The 15,036-nt window shown below is 39.3% G+C and overlaps 1 non-coding gene across 1 annotated transcript; it reads right to left on the bottom strand.

Moving 5' to 3' along the window:
• Nucleotides 1–2,585: 2,585 nt before the first annotated feature.
• On the bottom strand, nt 2,586–2,693 carry LOC112725166 (small nucleolar RNA R71). The gene has a single exon (XR_003164290.1). It is a non-coding gene; the product is annotated as a small nucleolar RNA R71 (small nucleolar RNA).
• Between the last annotated feature and the right edge of the window lie 12,343 nt (nt 2,694–15,036).

The following is a 15,036-nucleotide window of genomic DNA, read 5'->3' as shown; positions in this document are numbered from 1 at the left end:
GACAGGAAGTAGCCATTGACAATGGTGATGCCCAACATACAGCTTGCCATAGAAAAGAGTAGGAATGATTGGATGAAGACAGCAGGAAAGCAGAGGTTCAGAAGGAACAAAAGCATCTCTATACGCTTATCTGAAACTCTCACCAATGAATTGCATAAGTATCTCTGTTCTATTTTATATTTTAATTATATTTTAATTATCAATTCACCATAACCATTTAAATCCGCCTGACTGAGATTTACAAGGTGACCATAGCTTGCTTCAAGCCGACAATCTCCGTGGGATCGACCCTTACTCACATAAGGTTTATTACTTGGATGACCCAGTGCACTTGTTGGTTAGTTGTGCAAAGTTGTGACAAAGAACTAAAATTATGAACGTGCGCATGAAGTTTTTAGCGCCGTTACCAAGGAATGAACGATCACAATATCGTGCACCAAGTTTTTGGTGCTGTTGCCGGGGATTGTTCGAGTTTGAACAACTGACAGTTCATCTTGTTGCTCAGATTAGGTAATTTTATTTTAATTTTAAGCTTTTTATTTCTTTTTTTTGAAAAGTACAAAAAAAAAATTTTTTTTCTTCTTTTTCGTTTTTACCAAAATAATTTTCTAAAAAATCCAAAAAAATTATAAAATCATAAAATCAAAAAAATTAATTTTGTGTTTCTTATTTGAGTCTAGTGTCAAGTCATAAGTTTGGTATCAATTGCATGTTTATCTCTTTCTTGCATTTTTCGAAAATTCATGCATTGCATTTTTCATGATCTTCAAGTTGTTCTTGACGAATCCTCTTGTTTGATCTTCACATTTTCTTGTTGTATGTTGCATTTTGTTTTTCATATGCATTCTTGCATTCATAGTGTCTAAAAAATTAAAAATTTCTAAGTTTGGTGTCTTGCATGTTTTATTTTCTTAAAAATTTTCAAAAATAAGTTCTTGGTGTTCATCTTGACAGTCAAAGTGTTCTTGTTGTTCATCTTGACATTCATAGTGTTCTTGCATGCATCATTTGTTTTGGTCCAAAATTTTCATGCATTGAGTCTTTTTGATGTTTTTCTCTCTCATCATTAAAATTCAAAAATCAAAAAAATATCTTCCCTTTTTCACTCATAATTTTCGAAAATTTGAGTTGACTTTTTCAAAACTTTTTAAAATTTAGTTGTTTCTTATGAGTCAAGTCAAATTTTCTATTTAAAAATTCTATCTTTTTCAAATCCTTTCTTTAAAAATCAAATCTTTTTCACTTTTTCTTTCATATTTTCGAAAACTTCAAATTGATTATCAAAATCTTTTTCTTATTTTTGTTTCATATTTTTTAATTGATTACCAGCATTTAAATTCAAAAATTTTAAAGTTTGTTACTTGCCTATTAAGAAAGGTTCAATCTTTAAATTTTAAAATCCTATCTTTTAGTTTCTTGTTAGTCAAGTAATCAACTTTAATTTTCAAAAATCAAATCTTTTTAATTTCTTTTTTTTAAAAAAAAAATCTTTTTCAAATTAAATTTTCAATCATATATTTTTCAAAACTTAATTTCAAAAATCTTTTTTCTAACTTCTTATCTTTTCAAAATTTGATTTTCAAATCTTTTTCAATTAACCACTTAACTTTTTGTTTGATTTTAAAAGTTTACTATTTCAATCATATCTTTTTCAAAACAACCTAACTAATTTTCTCTCTAATTTTCGAAAATCACCTTCCTCTTTTTCAAAATTCCTTTTTAATTAACTAATTGTTTTAAATTTTAATTCAATTTAATTTAATTTTTCTTTTTTTTAATTTTTGAATTCTAACTTTAATTTTAAATTAAAAACAAAAATATTTTAATTTTATTTTATTTAATTTTCGAATTCTTCCCTCTCTCATCTCCTTCTAATTATTTATTTATCTACTAACACTTCTCTTCTACTCAAAAATTCGAACCCACTCTTCTTCTCTGTGTTCGAATTTTTCTTCTTCTATTCTTTTCTTTTTCTACTCACATAAAGGAATCTCTATACTGTGACATAGAGGATTCCTCTTCTTTTCTGTTCTCTTCTTTTTCACATGAGCAGGAACAAGGATAAGAACATTCTTGTTGAAGCTGATCCTGAACCTGAAAGGACTCTGAAGAGGAAGCTAAGGGAAGCTAAAGCACAACTCTCTGGAGAAAATCTAACAGAATTTTTCGAAAAAGAAGGAGACATGGCCGAAAACAATAATAATGGTGGAGGTGCAAGGAAGATGCTTGGTGACTTTACTGCACCAAATTCCAACTTACATGGAAAAATCATCTCAATCCCTGCCATTGAAGCAAATAATTTTGAGCTAAAACCTCAATTAGTTTCTCTGATGCAACAGAATTGCAAGTTTCATGGACTTTCATCAGAAGATCCTTTTCAGTTCTTAACTAAATTCTTGCAGATCTGTGATACTGTTAAGACCAATGGGGTTGATCCCGAGGTCTACATGCTTATGCTTTTCCCATTTGCTGTAAGAGACAGAGCTAGAATATGGTTGGACTCTCAACCTAAAGATAGCCTGAACTCTTGGGATAAGCTGGTCACGGCTTTCTTAGCCAAGTTCTTTCCTCCTCAAAAGCTGAGTAAGCTTAGAGTGGATGTTCAAACCTTCAGACAGAAAGAAGGTGAATCCCTCTATGAAGCTTGGGAGAGATACAAGCAACTGACCAAAAAGTGTCCCTCTGACATGCTTTTAGAATGGACCATCCTGGATATATTCTATGATGGTCTGTCTGAATTAGCTAAGATGTCATTGGACCATTCTGCAGGTGGATCAATTCACCTAAAGAAAATGCCTGCAGAAGCTCAGGAACTCATTGACATGGTTGCAAATAACCAGTTCATGTACACTTCTGAAAGGAATCCTGTGAGTAATGGGACGCCTCAGAGGAAGAGAGTTCTAGAAATTGATGCTCTGAATGCCATATTGGCTCAGAACAAAATATCAACTCAGCAAGTCAATATGATTTCTTAGAGTCTGAATGGATTGCAAGCTGCATCAAACAATACTAAAGAGGCATCTTCTGAAGAAGAAGCTTATGATCCTGAGAACCCTGCAATAGCAGAGGTGAATTACATGGGTGAATCCTATGAAAATACCTATAATCCCTCATGGAGAAATCATCCAAATTTCTCATGGAAGGATCAACAAAAGCCTCAACAAGGCTTTAATAATGGTGGAAGAAACAGGTTTAGCAATAGCAAGCCTTTTCCATCATCTACTCAGCAACAGACAGAGAATTCTGAGCAGAATCCATCTAGCTTAGCAAATATAGTCTCTGATCTATCTAAGGCCAGTTTAAGTTTCATGAATGAAATAAGGTCCTCTATTAGAAATTTGGAGGCACAAGTGGGCCAGATGAGTAAAAGAGTCACTGAAACCCTTCCTAGTACTCTCCCAAGCAATACAGAAGAGAATCCAAAAAGAGAGTGCAAGGCCATTACCTTACTTGGTGTGGCCGAACCCAACGAGGAGGAGGAGGACGTGAATCCTAGTGAGGAAGACCTCCTGGGACGTTCACTAACTAATAAGGAGTTTCCCTTTGAGGAACCAAAGGAATCTGAGGCTCATCTAGAGACCATAGAGATTCCATTGAACCTCCTTTTACCTTTCATGAGCTCTGATGACTATTCATCTTCTGAAGAAGATGAAGACATTGCTGAAGAGCAAGTTGCTCAATATTTAGGAGCAATCATGAAGCTAAATGCCAAATTATTTGTTAATGAGACTTGGGAGGATGAACCTCCATTGCTCATCAAGGAACTAAATGCCTTGGTTCAGCAAACTCTACCTCAAAAGAAACAGGATCCTGGTAAATTCCTAATTCCCTGTAACATAGGCACCATGACCTTTGAGAAGGCTCTGTGTGACCTGGGGTCAGGCATAAACTTAATGCCACTCTCAATAATGGAGAAACTAAGAATCTTTGAGGTACAGGCTGCCAAATTCTCATTAGAGATGGCAGACAAATCCATGAAACAGGCTTATGGACTCATAGAGGACATGTTAGTAAAGGTTGAAGACCTTTACATCCCTGTTGATTTCATAATCCTAGACACTGGGAAGGATGAGGATGAATCCATCATCCTTGGAAGACCCTTCCTAGCCACAGCAAAAGCTGTGATTGATGTAGACAGAGGAGAGTTGGTCCTTCAACTGAATGAGGACAACCTGGTGTTTAAAACTCAAGGATCTCCTTCGGTAACCATGGAGAGAAAGCATGAAAAGCTTCTTTCACTGCAGAGTCAACCAAAGCCCCCACAGTCAAACTCTAAGTTTGGTGTTGGGAGGCCATAACCAAACTCTAAGTTTGGTGTTGAACCCCCATATTCAAACTCTAAGTTTGGTGTTGGGAGGTCTCGACAATGCTCTGAACATCTGTGAAGCTCCATGAGAGCTTACTGTCAAGCTAGTGACTTTAAAGAAGCGCTTGCTGGGAGGCAACCCAATGTTATTTAATTATATTTATTTATTTTCTATTGTTATTTTATTTTTTTAGGTTGATGATCATGTGGAGTCATAAAAACTACTGAAAAATTGAAAACAGAATGAAAAACAGCATAAAAAAAAAAGCACACCCTGGAGGAAGAGCATTCTGGCATTTAAACGCCAGAAACAAGCATCTGTCTGGCGTTTAACGCTAGAACCAAGCACCAAGCTGGCGTTTAATGCTAGAAACAAGCATCAACCTGGCGTTAAACGCCAGAAACAGGCTACATTTGGCCGTTTAACGCCAAAAACAGGCAGCAGTCTGGCGTTAAACGCTAGGATTACACTGCAAGGGCGTTTACACACCTAATAGGAGCAGGGATGATACATCCTTGACCCCTCTGGATCTGTAGACCCCACAGTATCCCCACCTACCCCACCTCTTCTTCTCTTCTCTTCACACCTTTTCATAACACTCTTCCCCAAATATCCTTCACCAATCACCTCCATACCTCTCCCCCAAATGCCCTTAACCACTCACATCCATCCACTCTTCCCCATAAACCCCACCTACCTCCAAAATTCAAATTCTTTTCCCTCCCAAACCCAACCCTAATGGCCGAAACCTACCCTCCACCCCACCCCTATATAAACCCCTCAACACTACTCCATTTTCACACATTACAACCATCACTTCTCCCCCTTGGCCGAATACACTTTCTCCCTCCATCACCTCCATTTTCTTCTTTTTCTACTACTTTCTTTCTTCTTTTGCTCGGGGACGAGCAAACCTTTTAAGTTTGGTGTGGTAAAAGCATTGCTTTTTGTTTTTTCATAACCATTAATGGCATCTAAGGCCAGAGAAACCTCAAGAAAGAGGAAAGGGAAGGCAATTGCTTCCACTTATGAGTCATAGAAGATGGAGAGATTCATCTCTAAGGTCCATCAAGACCACTTCTATGAAGTTATGGCCAAGAAAAAGGTGATCCCTGAGGTCCCTTTTAAGCTCAAAAAGAGCGAATATCCGAAGATCCGACAAGAGATTAGAAGAAGAGGATGGGAAGTTCTCGCTAATCATATTCAACAAGTCAGGATCTTAATGGTTCAAGAATTCTATGCAAACACATGGATCACTAGGAACCATGATCAAAGTGTGAACCCGAATCTAAAGAATTGGCTTACCATGGTTCGGGGAAAATACTTAGATTTCAGTCCGGAAAATGTAAGGTTGGTGTTCAACTTGCCAATGATGCAAGAAAACGCACGCCCCTACACTAGAAGGGTCAACTTTGATCAAAGGTTGGACCAAGTCCTCATGGACATATGTGTGGAAGGAGCTCAATGAAAAGTTGATTCAAGAGGCAAGCCGGTTCAATTGAGAAGACCGGACCTTAAGCCTGTAGCTAGAGGATGGTTGGAGTTTATCCAATGCTCAATTATTCCTACTAGCAATCGGTCTGAAGTTACTGTAGACCGGGCCATCATGATCCATAGTATCATGATTGGGGAGGAAGTGGAAGTTCATGAGATTATACCTCAAGAACTCTACAAGGTGACTAACAAGTCCTCCACTTTGGCAAGGTTAGCCTTTCCTCACCTCATTTGCCACCTCTACAATTTGGCTGGAATTGACATAGAGGGAGATATCCTCATTGATGAGGACAAGCCCATCACTAAGAAAAGGATGGAGCAAACAAGAGATCATGGACCTCAACAAGAGCATGAGGAAATTCCTCACCATGAAATCCCTGAGATGCCTCAGGGGATGCGCTTTCCTCCACAAAACTATTGGGAGCAAATCAACACCTCCCTAGGAGAATTAAGTTCCAACATGGGACAACTAAGGATGGAGCACCAAGAGCACTTCATCATCCTCCATGAGATTAGAGAATATCAAAGAGCTATGAGGGAGGAGCAACAAAGACAAGGAAGAGACATAGAGGAGCTCAAGAACACCATTGGTTCTTCAAGAGGAAGAAGACGCCACCCTCACTAAGGTGGACCTGTTCCTTAATCTCCTTGTTCTTATTTTTCTATTTTTCGTTTACTATGCTTTATGTTTATGTTTATGTTTGTGTCTTTATTACATGATCATTAGTGTTTAAGTGTCTATGTCTTAAAGCTATGAATGTCCTATGAGTCCATCACCTCTCTTAAATGAAAACTGTTCTAAAAACAAAAGAACAAGAAGTACATGATTTCGAATTCATCCGTGAAATTAGTTTAATTATTTTGATGTGGTGACAATACTTTTTGTTTTATGAATGAATTCTTGAACAGTGCATATGTCTTTTGAATTTTTTGTTGATGAATGTTAAAATTGTTGGCTCTTGAAGAATGATGAAAAAGGAGAAATGTTATTTGATAATCTGAAAAATCATAAAAATGATTCTTGAAGCAAGAAAAAGCAGTGAATACAAAAGCTTGCGAAAAAAAATGGCGAAAAAAAAAAGAAGAAAGAAAAAGAAAAAGCAAGCAGAAAAAGCCAAAAGCTCTTAAACCAAAAAGCAAGAGCAAAAAGCCAGTAACCCTTTAAACCAAAAGGCAAGGGTAATAAAAAGGATCCAAGGCTTTGAGCATCAATGGATAGGAGGGCCTAAAGGAATAAAATCCTGGCCTAAGCGACTAAACCAAGCTGTCCCTAACCATGTGCTTGTGGCGTGAAGGTGTCAAGCCAAAAGCTTGAGACTGAGCGGTTAAAGTCGAGGTCCAAAGCAAAAAAAGAGTGTGCTTAAGAACCCTGGACACCTCTAATTGGGGACTTTAGCAAAGCTGAGTCACAATCTGAAAAGGTTCACCCAGTTGTGTATGTGGCATTTATGTATCCGGTGGTAATACTGGAAAACAAAGTGCTTAGGGCCACGACCAAGACTCATAAAGTAGCTGTGTTTAAGAATCAACATACTGAACTAAGAGAATCAATAACACTATCTGAATTCTAACTTCCTATAGATGCCAATCATTCTAAACTTCAATGGATAAAGTGAGACGCCAAAAATATTCAAGAGGCAAAAAACTACTACTCCGGCTCATCTAGTTGGAGCTAAGTTTCATTGATATTTTGGAATTTATAGTATATTCTCTTCTTTTTATCCTATTTGATTTTCAGTTGCTTGGGGACAAGCAACAATTTAAGTTTGGTGTTGTGATGAGCGGATAATTTATATGCTTTTTGGCATTGTTTTTACATAGTTTTTAGTATGATTTAGTTAGTTTTTAATATATTTTTATTAGTTTTTAAATAAAAATCATATTTCTGGACTTTACTATGAGTTTTTGTGTTTTTCTGTGATTTCAGGTATTTTCTAGCTGAAATTGAGGGATTTGAGCAAAAATCAGATTCAGAGGCTGAAGAAGGACTGTAAATGCTGTTGGATTCTGACCTCCCTGCACTCAAAGTAGATTTTCTGGAGCTACGAGAGTCCAAATGGCACGCTCTTAATTGAGTTGGAAAGTAGACATCCAGGACTTTCCAGTAATATATAATAGTCCATACTTTGTCCGAGTTTTGATGATGTAAACTGGCGTTCAAACGCCAACTTCCTGCGCTATTCTGGAGTTAAACGCCAGAAACAGGCTGCAAATCAGAGTTAAACGCCAGAAACAGGCTACAACCTGGCGTTTAACTCCAAAAAGAGTCTCTACACATGAAAGCTCAATGCTCAGCCCAAGCACACACCAAATGGGCCCAGAAGTGGATTTCTGCATCATTTACTTATCTTTGTAAACCCTAGTAATTACTTTAGTATAAATAGGACTTTTTACTATTGTATTAGAGGTCTTGGTTATTCTGGTTCCCTTTCTGGGGCCGAAGCCAATGAACACTATTTTCACTTATGTATTTTCAACGGTGGAGTTTCTGCACCCCATAGATTAAGGTGTGGAGCTCTGCTGTTCCTCATGAATTAATGTAAAGTACTATCGTTTTCCTATTCAATTCAAGCTTATTCCTATTCTAAGATATTTGCTTGTACTTCAACATGATGAATGTGATGATCCGTGACACTCATCACTATTCTCAACCTATTAACGCGTGCCTGACAACCACTTCCGTTCTACCTTAGATGGAGCATTTATCTCTTGGACTCCTGGTTCAGATTAGAGTCTTCGTGGTATAAGCTAGAATTATTGGCGGCCATTCTTGAGATCCGGAAAGTCTAAACCTTGTCTGTGGTATTCTGAGTAGGATCTGGGAAGGGATGACTATGACGAGCTTCAAAGTCACGAGTGCTGGGCGTAGTGACAGACGCAAAATGATCAATGGATCCTATTCCAACATGAGTGAGAACCGACAGATGATTAGCCGTGCGGTGACAGTGCATTTGGACCATTTTCACTGAGAGGACGGGAAGTAGCCATTGACAACGGTGATGCCCAACATACAGCTTGCCATGGAAAGGAGTAGGAATGATTGAATGAAGACAGCAGGAAAGCAGAGGTTCAGAAGGAACAAAAGCATCTCTATACGCTTATCTGAAACTCTCACCAATGAATTGTATAAGTATCTCTGTTCTATTTTATATTTTAATTATATTTTAATTATCAATTCACCATAACCATTTAAATCCGCCTGACTGAGATTTACAAGGTGACCATAGCTTACTTCACGCCGACAATCTCCGTGGGATCGACCCTTACTCACGTAAGGTTTATTACTTTGGCGACCCAGTGCACTTGCTGGTTAGTTGTGCGAAGTTGTGACAAAGAACTAAAATTATGAACGTGCGCATAAAGTTTTTAGCGCCGTTACCAAGGAATGAACGATCATGATTTCGTGCACCAGTGTGGAAGTGTTGTCAAGATTGGAATCCACCTCTTGTTCAACTTCGCATAGGTCTTCAACCACTTCTTCTTCTTTAACAATCTCCATCCCTTCTACTTGTTGCAAAACACACTACATCTTCTTGTTCTCAAGTTGAGATTCTAAGATCTTCTTCATGCTCCGCTCTTCGGTTGATGCTCCACATTCATCCGTGGAAATGCTTTGTTTGTTGCATGAGTCTCATGAGTCCAAGTTGGCTTTAATTTTGGCAAGGTTATCCATGATAGTTTCATGCCACTTTTGGGCTTTCTCTTGCTTCTTTTGAACCAATATTGCTCTAAGCCGATCCATCACTTTCATGAGACGATCCCTTGGCTCTTGTTCTACTTGGCTAATATAGGTAGGATCATATTGGTCTTGGATTGATAGATATGGATATTATTCTATGGAGCATTGTAGTGGAAGGGAGAATTCATTGTGTGGTTGAAAATTCTCATATATGGGAGGTGGTTCATCTTGGTAATGGTATAGAGGTGGTGGTTCTTGAGAGTATTAGTGTTAGAATTATGGTGGCTCTAAGTATGGCTCATAAGGTTATTGGTATGATGGGTATGGATGAGGATCATATGAAGGTGTTTGGTGGTATGGTGCTTGTGAGTATGGTGGTTGAGGGCTATATTGAGGAGGAAGTTCATAGGTATATGGTAGTGGTTGTTGATAATCACAAGGAGATCCACCATAACTATTGTCTTGGTATGCATCAAGGGGTGGTTCATGCTCATAATACATTGGTAGAGGTTGTTGCCATGAAGATTGATTATATGCTTGAGGCTCCTCTCACCTTTGATTGTTCCATCCTTGATGTATGCTCTTATTGTAATTCCCATCTCCTATAACATAGTTAGAACCGAACTCATAGCCAAAAGGGTGAGAATTCATAGTAGAAAAGGGAAAACAAAAATAAAAGCTAACAAGAGACAAAGAAAATAAACTCCTAAACCAAAACTAGCAAACAAATAAAAAGCAAACTATTCACAATATTCACATATGAACAATAACCAATAACAAGCACACATTGCAATTCCCCGGCAACGGTGCCAAAAACTTGATGAAGGATAAATGTCGGTCTAGAAATTTTCACTAAAATAATTTCGTTGCAAGTATAGATCTGTTCCGAGGGTTACCTGAAACTGTAGGTCGATCTCGGATGAGATCTTCCGTACTGGTCGGAGATGACATGTCCGGCTGGCTGGTGGCGGCCGGAGCTGTTGTGTCCGACTTGTTGAACTGGCTGCACTTTTGATCCTTGGTCACCGGAGGGTGGGGGGTACCTGCAAGAGACTCCGATGCTTAAGTTAGCACGAGTATTAAGCATGTTTATTGTAGAATCAGAGTATGAGTTATACCTGGGTGCTCCAGTGTATTTATAGTGGTTGTAGAGTGACCTTTCTAGATAAGATAAGTTAGTTATCTTATCTTATCTTTATCTTTGAGTTGTGGTCAGCTTATCTTCAAGGGAACCGCCCTTATCTCTATAGGCTTGGACTGCCTTTGGATTTGGGTCGTGTTCCTCTATTTGGGCCCTTTACTGGGCTTTTCTGTCGATTTGACCGACTTCTTTTGAGAAGAGGTCGGATAGCCTGACCTGAAGAGGTCGGTCGCTTTATTGCTGATCATCCCGGATCGGATAGCTCGAACCAGGGTGTGAACAGTGCCCCTGCTCGAGCTCGGTCTTCTGCTTTGAGGTCGAGTCCTTGACTTCGATCTTTCTCTAGTGAAGTTGAACTCGAGCATTTTGTCGATTCCTTTCTTTGTAGAACCTTTTTGAATGTGGAACGCTTTCCTCTAAGAGCGCGCGTTTTTATATCAGTGCTTTGGCTTTGGGAATATGCGAAGCTTTAAATACCTTCATTAATTGGTTTTGTTTGCCCGTTTCTTTGGCTTTTATTTTTGAAATTCAAGATCAAAAAATGGTTTCTCTTCTTCGTCTTTCTTCATAACTTCTCCCTTCACTCTCTCACTTTCTGTTTTCTCCTGCATTTTGCCTCAGCATCATTTGGCGATTCTCTGGGTGATTCCATCTTTCCATCTTCAATCTCCTTTGAAGCTTCTTTCTTTGTTCAGGTTGGTTTTTCTTCCTTTCTCACGTCATTTTCCTATCTGGTTTTGAGAAAGTTTTGATTTTGTTTGGAGAAAGTTTGAATCTTTCTGCTTTTGTTGTGCCTGATTGCTGTTGTAATGTGTGTTCTGGGAGTTTCTTCGCCCTTTTGCATGAACCTTTTTGTCTTTCCTGTTGCTTGATGTTCTTAAGGCTTTTGCATGTTATCACCGTTTCTTTTTGTGCCTTTGATGATGATTTTGTTTGATTCTGATAAAAGGTTGTGCCTTTGACGATTTTCGCTTGGCGTGTTTGATGTTGTCGATGCTTTTTGCTGATAGACTGTAAAAAGATAGTGGCTTTGTTGACTTTTTGTATTTGAGAGATGCCGGGACGTAAGCTGTAGATTTTTCCTGAATCCTTGCTTTGTTACTGGTTCCAAAGGATGCCCCAGGGCTTTGGTTTGAGTCTTGGGGTTTCCCTTTTTTGTTTGTTCTTCTGTATCATATTAGTCGAGTTGTTTTGCCCCTCGTCCGAGATGTTTTTTAGTAATCCAATCTTCTTTTCTTATTGTAGGATTAGTTGGCCTTATGTCTTCTCGCCATAACATTGTAGAGATGTCTTCTAAAGTTCTCGAGGGGATGTCCGATTGGCTGGACTCCCTTGTCTTAATGTGTGTCTCTGTTGTGGATGCTAAGTTTTGTGTAGAGCTGAGGAAACGTCATAGGATTTGTGGTGGTGGTGCCCGGGAGAGAGATTATGAGCTTGTGGCGCTCGACTCTGACGAGAGGGTTTGCTTTCCTACTTCTGTCGAGGGGGAGCGTCCCTTTTTCTACGCCTATGAATATTTCTTCAGCCAGTTGGACATTACCTTTCCTTTTACTGTTTTCGAGACCGACTTGTTGTGGTCGTGTAATATTGCCCCATCCCAGCTTCATCCGAATTCCTGGGGTTTTATCAAGATTTTTCAGCTGCTTTGCCAAGAGTTAGGCATAACAGCTTCTCAGACTCTTTTCCTCTATCTTTTTGTTTCTGCCAAGCCCGGAGGGTCTTCCAAAAAGAAAGCTTCCTGGGTTTCTTTCAGGTCGGCCCAGGGGCATAAAGTTTTTGCCATGTATGATGAGTCTTTTAAAGATTTTAAGAATTATTTCTTCCGAGTCTGTGCTGTTGAGAGGAGATGCTTGACGAGGTTGAGCAGGCTTTTGTAATTGTTCTTGAAGATTTATGGGGGGAACCACCCCATCTTGATACGAAAAGATTTTTGAGTGATCCATCTTTGATTCGAACTGCTTTGGGTACTGTCTGACTTGTTTTTATACTTGCTTTTTAGTTTTGCTTCTTCTTTTTGTGATTGTAACCCATTGCTGTGGTCGATTCTGTATTTTCAGAGATGTCGAAAAACAACGATTCTATGAAGGCCTACAAGAAAGCAAAGAAGGCTGCAGCTACTCAAAATATCTCGGCCAAGGTGGCGGGAGAGGGATCTTCTCAAGTTCCGGTGAAGCCGCCCGTGCCGAGTTCTCTTGGCCCGAGGAGGGTAATTCCCACTCCTAGGGTTCTCCTGGCCGAGCCTCCACAATCTTCCGCTGCTACTTCTGGTGCTCTTCCCAACAAGAAACAAAAAACAATTGAGCCTTTCAACCTTGATGCCCCTGATTTTGACGTGGTCGAGTTTGTAGATCAGCAGATCGGTCCATACGGTGTCCTCCCTATGGATGATGTATCACTCCTTCGTCATTTGGACTTTATAACTTGGAGTAGTGTAAAAATGGCACATATGGGAGCTGCCTTGTACCGAACGGCTCAAAACAGGAATTTGATCGGATGAAGGGCTTGAAAGAGGAGCTTGAGGTGAAGGTGGCCAAACTGGAGAAGGATCTGGAGAATGAGAAGGCGAGTTCCCTTGCTCTGGCGGCTTCTGTGCGGTTAGCCGAGGACACGGCATTGAGGCATAAAGACAGCTACGTTACGTTCTATCGGGAGGAAATGCGTTTGAAGGGGGAGTTGGAGAACGCCCGAGCCGATTATTCTGAGCTTCAGGGTCATCTTGTTGGCAATGTGAATGCTGCTTACGAGAACCTGAAGGAGCAGGTTCGAATTATTGCTCCTGAGGCCGACCTTACTCTTTTTAGCCTGGATAATGTTGTGAGGGATGGTAAGATTGTCCCTGATGACCAGGATGATGACGATATCGAGACTCCCCCTGTGCCTTCTGTCAAAGTGTCAACTTCTGTTGTTCCTCCAGGTGAGGTCGGTCATTCTGTTTCTGATCCGGACTGTCAGATCTTGAACCGGAATGATGGTACCGTGGATGCGGTGCCTATTCAGATTCGCCCTCCTTCTCCCCGTACTGATGCTGCCGAGAAGGCTCCCGATCTTAGCTGATCTTTCTTGGATGTTTGTGTAGATGGCCCGACTTGTGGGCTTTTAAACTCTTTATTTTGTAATTTGAATATTTTGCTGACTGTTGATACTCCTTCTGGTTGCTTGTTTAGCAACTTTTCGTTTTGAAAAAACAACAAGTAGCTTTCAAGCTTTGGGCCTGATCCTGAAGCTTGTTTATAATATTGTATTTCATATCATGCTTGTTTGCACTTGTCTTGGCACCTTTCTGGGTTTTGAGAATGCTGAAGCCTTGCTGCTCGACCTCTTTGGATTGCTTTGTACCTATTGCTTGTAGCTTGGATCCTTTGAGGTTGTGGATGTGTGGATCCAACTTGTATTTCAGTTTTCTGGCTCTTGTATTTATTTCTGGCCATCCATAACCGATTTCTTTACGTTGGTCCTCTTTCCAGTTATTTTTGTAGTCCTCTTTTATGGACCTTTGTTAGGTCTCTTTTAGGGACTACTTTTATAACTTGTTTGTTGCAGGAGACCGACTTCTTTATGTCGATTTCTTATAAGTTATTTTGTAATCCTCTTTCTTGGATCTTTGTCAGGTCTCTTTCAGAGATTACTTTTATAACTTGTTCGTTTGTAGGAGACCGACTTCTTTATGTCGATCTTTTCTAAGTTATTTTTGTAATCCTCTTTCTTGGACCTTTGTCAGGTCTCTTTCAGAGATTACTTTTATAACTTGTTCGTTTGTAGGAGACCGACTTCTTTATGTCGATCTCTTCTAAGTTATTTTTGTAATCCTCTTTCTTGGACCTTTGTCAGGTCTCTTTCAGGGATTACTTTTATAACTTGTCCGTTGTAGGAGACCAACTTCTTTATGTCGATCTCTTCTAAGTTATTTTTGTAATCCTCTTTCTTGGACCTTTGTCAGGTCTCTTTTAGGGATTACTTTTATAACTTGTCCGTTGTAGGAGACCGACTTCGTCATGTCGATCTCTTCTAAGTTATTTTTGTAATCCTCTTTCTTGGACCTTTGTCAGGTCTCTTTCAGGGATTACTTTTATAACTTGTTTTTGTAGGAGACCAACTTCGTCATGTCGATATCTTCTAAGTTATAGCAATTCCTTTTTTATAGGGTTGGCCAGACCTCTTTTCAGGGATTTGCTGATAACTTGGGTTGACTTGGTCCGACTTTTTAACATCGGTCAGTCTTTAAGTTATTATTTAGCAATCCATAAGACCTCGTCAGGTTTTTTTTCCGGATCACTTTCGATAATTCTTGCATTATTCTATGTTCATCTTTGCCGATTTGTAGAAGGTGGTTTCTATCTTTGTTTGGTCGACCTTTAGATGAATCGCGTTTTCATCTCTATTGGTCTTTATGGTGATCGTGCAGTGAATCTGTTTTT

This window comes from Arachis hypogaea, chromosome 11, assembly GCF_003086295.3.
Source record: "Arachis hypogaea cultivar Tifrunner chromosome 11, arahy.Tifrunner.gnm2.J5K5, whole genome shotgun sequence".
NCBI lineage: Eukaryota > Viridiplantae > Streptophyta > Magnoliopsida > Fabales > Fabaceae > Arachis > Arachis hypogaea.
Note: the sequence above shows the minus strand (reverse complement) of the source record. Positions and strands in the feature narration are given on the sequence as shown.